The sequence below is a fragment of the Camelus ferus genome, chromosome 7 (assembly GCF_009834535.1).
Source record: "Camelus ferus isolate YT-003-E chromosome 7, BCGSAC_Cfer_1.0, whole genome shotgun sequence".
Lineage (NCBI taxonomy): Eukaryota > Metazoa > Chordata > Mammalia > Artiodactyla > Camelidae > Camelus > Camelus ferus.
The window spans coordinates 15,313,668-15,320,205 of NC_045702.1; positions in this window are offsets into that span (position 1 = coordinate 15,313,668).

Here is a 6,538-nt window from a genome sequence, read left to right on the forward strand (position 1 = left end):
AAACTGCATTCCCACCAGCAGTGTAGGAGGGTTCCCCTTTCTCCACAGCCTCTCCAGCATTTGTCATTTGTGGATTTTTGAATGATGGCCATTCTGACTGGTGTGAGGTGATACCTCATTGTAGTTTTGATTTGCATTTCTCTGATAATTAGTGATATTGAGCATTTTTTCATGTGCTTATTGATCATTTGTATGTCTTCCTTGGAGAATTGCTTGTTCAGGTCTTTTGCCCATTATAATTATTAAAGATATTAGCTAGCCAGTACAGATCAAATCAACTTTTACCTCTAATATGATCAAAAGTAAGGATTTTTCTATTAACAGACTATAGAGATAATAGTATCTAGTTGGCATTATAAGTACATTATATATGTGGAGGTCTCAACTTATTTTCACTTAACTACGATTTGTTTGAGTTAGTCATTTGCACAATCTCTTTAAAATACTTTTTGTGGCTGATTGATTTGTCAATTCTAATACAGTTCCATTAGATGACTAAAGGACATTAGACAAGAGCATGGACTCCGGAGTTAGACTGACAGTTCTGCCAATTCTTGAGCAGTTTTGACAAGTAACTTCTCTTGACCTCAAGACTCTTTCTATAATAATATTACGAACTACATTAGTTTCCATGGACTGCCATAACAGATTACCACAAACTGAGTGGCTTAAAACAAAAGAAATATATTCTTTCACATTTATGGAGTTTAAAAATCCAAAGTTAAGGTATCAGCACGGCTGTACTCCCCTGAAGGCTCTAGGTAAAAATCCACTTTTTCCTCTTCCTAGGTTCTGTTTTTTTGCCAGAAATCTTTGGTATTCTTTGACTTGTGGGTGTATATTCCAATCTTTGCCTCTATTATCACATGACATTCTTTCCTAGGTGTCATGAGCTTTTGGGTGAACATGAGCTTTGGGGAGATTCTATACAACTCAGTACACCCACCACATAAAATTATGAAAATTAAATGAGATAATTCATGTAAAGGACATAGTGAATACTCTAAAATAATCATATTATTGTGACCATTAAAATTATTTCTGAATTTATATCAGCAAAGCAATTTACTGAATGAAAATGAGTTATTTTAAGTTAGGTCAATTTATTTTGAAAGTATCAATATATAAAGAGTAACTTCAGCCATTTCTCACAAGAAAACAATCCAAATACAAATTCACATCAATTTAGTCAACATGTATAATAAATTTAAAATTAAATTTAGAAATAGGTGACGGTTTTAGCTCCAGGTAAAATGGAGTAAGCATATTCTACCCTGACCTCCCACTGAATACAGCTATAAAACATGAACTAGTATATGGGGAAGTTATTTCAGGACTCTGAAAAGTAAATAGCAGCAGGTGGATTGGAAAAGAAGACTAGAAATCAGGTGCCACTGGGTCCTCTCAGTATCCCCTGCCAACCAGGGTGCAGACAAAGAGAACCTCAGGAGAAGGCTTCTAGTTCTGGCTTGAGAGGGAAACTCATAATACTTAGGAAATCTGAAAATTCCCCAGTTTTTGGCCTCTTTTTTTCCCCCTCTATTATCCTATCCTAGTTTCTATGAAATTCCATGGTAGGAACACAGGCCAGCAGGAGCCAAAACTGTGCAGAAAGGAAACCTTCCTCTCTTTTCAGTGGAATTGCAGGTCCGCAAGAATGGATCCAACCTCTGTTGCTTTTATACTGTCTCTATATTCTCTTGTCACATGGCCCTAGATTCAGGTGCTGCTGTGGAAGCACACAATAGAGTAGCAGGGTAATCAAAGCTTTCTAGATGGAGGACCAAAAAGAGAGCATTAAGGAACTAGAAAGTAACAAAGAAATTGCAGTGAGAGAGGGATTTGGGGAAGCGACCCCGTAAAGTTGTTTATGAACTACTCTGGGCTCACCCCTGAACTGTGTATGCTTGGATCTAATACTATTCAGTTTACCATACACTTTGGGAAATGAACTACCAGGTAGACCACTGCCTAGGTCTCAGATTTACCATCAGGTAGTGTATATGCAAGATAAATCCAAAGATCACTGCAAAATCTGAGAACAGAACAGTAGTGGAACCACAGTGCACAGAAAGAAGGAAAACCTTGTGGTCTCTCTACCTTCCTCTATCCCTCCTTCCCTCCCTCCCTTTCTTTTCCCCACCATGTGAAAATACAGCAAGAAAATGATTACCTGCAAGCCAGGATGAGAGCTCTCATCAGGAACTCAATTGTTAGTAAGTACCTCTGTTATCCTAAAAGATAAAGACCTTAGTTCTTGTCATACCCGAAAGACAAGTTTGCAGTCAGGAGATGGTGCGTTGTATAGTGAAAGATTTTAAAAGATTTAGTTAAAGGAAAGGAAAAGTACACCCCCAAGTATGGGAAGTGGGCTGATCCAAGGGAGGAAAAAATGATGGATTTTGTCTCCCCTTTCTCTTACACCCTCACTTAGATGTGGTCTTTTGATTGATTGATGGCTCTTATCCCTGGAATGCTTAGTCATGTTTGGGCCCTTTGCACATGTCCTTACCCACAGTGTATACAGAAAAACCCATGGTTGGTGGTGGGGTGGGGTCCTAAAGCACAATGTTAATTATAATACAATGAGCATTGGGTTGTGTCCTGGTAAGTCCTTTCTGCTACCGGGCATTCGTGTCTGTCGGAAGTAAAGTCCCTTCATGCTGGAGGTGGGCATAACACCATCTTCCAGGCCCTCCCCCTCTCCTCTACCTATCTGCCCAGTGTCCCCACTTACCTAACTACCTTATACCTTGATTGTGGATTTCTCAGTCTCCAGAACTGTGAGCAATAAATGGCTGTTGTTTAGGCCACACAGTCTATGGTATTTTGGTATAGGAACTCAAGCTGACTAAAACATCCAGGAAAAAACTTTTTAAAGTAAACAGAAAAAGAAACAAGATAGGAATCAGAACAGTAAACTAGAAAAAAAAATCACAGAACAAGGCAGTTGTGGAGGGATTGAGAAATAAAAATAGAATAAGACATACAGAAAACAAATAGCAAAATTGCAGAAGTAAATCCTTTCTTATCAATAATTACTTGAATTGTAAATGGATTAAACTCTCCAATTGAAAAGAAAAGATTGGAAGAATAGATGTTTAAAATGATACAAATATATGTTGTCTAAAAGAGACTCACTTTAGATCCAAGGACACAAGTAATTTGAAAGAAAAAGGGTGAAAAGAAATTCCATGCAACAAAAAACAAAAAACAAAAAAATGCCAAAAGAGACCTAGAATGGCTATACTGATACCAGGCAACATGGACTTGGAAGGCAGTAATTGTTAAAAGAAACAAAGACATTATGTGTTGACAAAAAGGTCAATATAACAAGATACCAATTATGAACATATATGCCTCTAACAAAATGTCCACAAAGTATTTGAAGCAAAAACTGACATAATTGAAAGGAGAAATAGATAGTTTTATAGTAGCAGTTGGAAACTTCAATATCCCACTCTCCAAGGAATAGATAAAACAACTAGACAGAAGATCAGTTTAAAAATAGAGGACTTGAATGATGAACCAACTAGATCTAAAACACACCTAGAGAACATCCTACTCAAAATAGCAGATTACATATTTTTCTCAAGTGCACATGGAATATCCTCCACAATAGACAGTATGTCAGACAACAAAAACAAATCAAGTCTCAATAAATTCAAAATGATTGAAGTCATAAAAAATCAATCCTATTTCTATGTATTAGCAATGTGTAGTTGGAAACAGGATTTTTAAAATGCCATTTACAATAGCTTTAAAAAATAAATTATTTATACATGTACTTGGGTATAAATCTAACAAAACAAATATAGGATGTGTATTTCGAAAACTTTAAAATGCTAAAGACCTAAATAAATGGAAAGAAATACTGTGTTCATGGATTCAAAGACTCAATGTAGTAAAGATACGAAATTGATCTATAGATTTAAGTCAATTAAAAATTTATTTATTTAATTATTTTTTTAAATGGAGGTATTGGGGATTGAACCTAGGACCTCGTGCATGCTAAGCATGCACTCTATCACTGAGCTATACCTTCCCCCCTGACCTTTGACTTTTAACAGTGGTGCAAAAGAAATTCAGTGAAGAAAGCAAAATTTTTTCAGCTAATGGAACTGGAATAATAGGATACACTTTGGTAAAACAGGACAAAGCACCTTTACCTAAATATGCTAGATTATATAAAAATTTACTCAAAATAGATTATTGGTTTAAATGGAAAACATGAAACTATATGAAACTTTTAGGAAAAAATAGAGTAAAACTTCTGTGACCTAGGGTTAGACAAAAAGTTCTTTGACATGAAACTCAAAATACAGGACAAACAAAATTAGAATCTTAATCAAAATTAAAATCTTTTGCTGCATGGGAGACAGTCAAGAGAATGAAAAGACAAGCTACATACAGGAGAAAAAAATTTTCAAGCCATATATTCAGTAAAGAACATGTATCAAGAATTTACCAAGAAATCTCAAAAGTCAACACTAAGAATACAAACAAGTCCATTAAAAAATGGGCAAAAGACTTGAACAGGCACTTCACCAGGAAGAGACAGAGATAGCAAATAAGGCATGAAAAATTTTGAAAGTCATTAGCCACAATGCAAATTAAAATTAACAATGTATGACAAACCTATCAGAATGACTAAAATTAAAAAAATACTGACAATACCAAGTGCTGTCAAAGATGCAGAACAATAGCAATTTACATGCATTGCTAATAGGGATCAAAATGATATAATCATTCTGAAAAGCAGTTTGGTAGCTTCCTACCAAAGTTAAACACACCACATGACCCAGCAATCTCACTCCTGGGTATTTAGCCAAGAGAAATGAAAACTAATGTTCTTACAAAAACCTGTACACAGATATTTACAGAGCTCTATTTACAGTCATCAAAAACAGAAAACAAACAAATGTCCTTCAAAGAGAGAAACAATCTGTATATATGTGTGTGTGTGTGTATGTATATATATAATGTACATATACATATATATATATATATATATATATATATATATATATATATATATATATATATATATATATATATATATTACTACTCAGCGATGAAAGATGAATAAGCTTTTGATACAGGCAACAGCCTGGATGAATTTCAAAGGCATTATGCTCAGTGAGAGAAGCTAGTCTCAGAAGATCACATACTGTATAATTCAATTCATATGATATTCTCAAGATATAAAACTATAGCAGTGGAAGACAGACAGTGATTTTTAGGGGTTGGTAGTAGGGGAGGGTATGATTATTAAGAGATACCATGAAAGAATTCTTTGGGTTATATAGTTTTTCAGTATCCCAATTGTGACAAATCTGTATGTGTGCTAAAATTCATAGTGCTAAATACCAAAATAGTCAATAATAAGAAAAACAAACATATACAGCCAACATCTTGGCACACAAAGGTACACAATAAATGTTGTACTGATTTACAACTGATGTTGAAGTCCACTACTGCCCATATTCCACCCTGTCTAGTTATAATTACTGTGTCCACTGTCTGATCACATATATGTAAGCAAGAATGAGTATCCTGGAGAAAAGTCAATTAGAGACAAACTTCAGGTCCCTTTCACTGTCATGGACACAGTTATCTTTAAGGTCACAACGTTTGGAACACTCATTTTTCACACAGCACAATCCTTTGGAGGAAGACTGATAAATATGTGCTAATTGTTTCACTAACTGCTACTTCTTTCCTTTTTCTTAACAATCTCTAGAATCTTCCCAGGTGGGATTAGCTCCAACTCCAAATTTAGAAATGGATTCCAATTATCTCAAGGCAATCAGTCCTTTATTTCCTTTGACTCCTGTGATTGACTTAGTGGTTGGATCCATGGACCAGAAAAGGCAGTCAAGGCCCCAAAGACCCTATATCTGGATTACTGTGTGAGCTGTGAAGTAAAATCCCTTTTTTGTTTGATTTGAACCTGGAACCATGTCACTCCAAGGACTGGTTACCATCTTTCAGTGATAAGAGGGGAGTCTGCTGAGAGAGCAAGGAAGCAGAGAAATGAACTGGACAGTGAGAAACTTGTTTCTGGCCATAGCATTTTTTCCTCTAGTCCAGTTTCCCACTTAACTAGGTGATAATAATTCCAGACTCCTTCCCAGTCCTGCTAGCTCAGAATCTCTAAGGAAGACCCAGGAAACTAGTCTTAACCTGAAGCAAGCCCTAATGTTGGAATTTTCGGGAATATAGACCAATAAATTTCCTTTATTATTTAAGAGAATTTGAGATAGTTCTGTTACTTGCCAACAAAAGCATTCCAGTTGATAGAAGCCGGCTAGATTTGTTTCCTTTTATTTTCTAAAAATCATTTCTTTGCAGAGAAGTAAGCATAAGAGCTCAATGGGTTACTATTTTCATGCCTCTGAGAAGTTCAAAGGACAACTTCAGTCAGGATTTCTAGAACAACCTGAAAAGAAAAAAAAAAAAAACTTCCCTCCACTGCTCCTCCCTCTGCTCCTCCCTCTGGCCCTCCTTTCTTTAATTAAATATGTATTAGGACAAG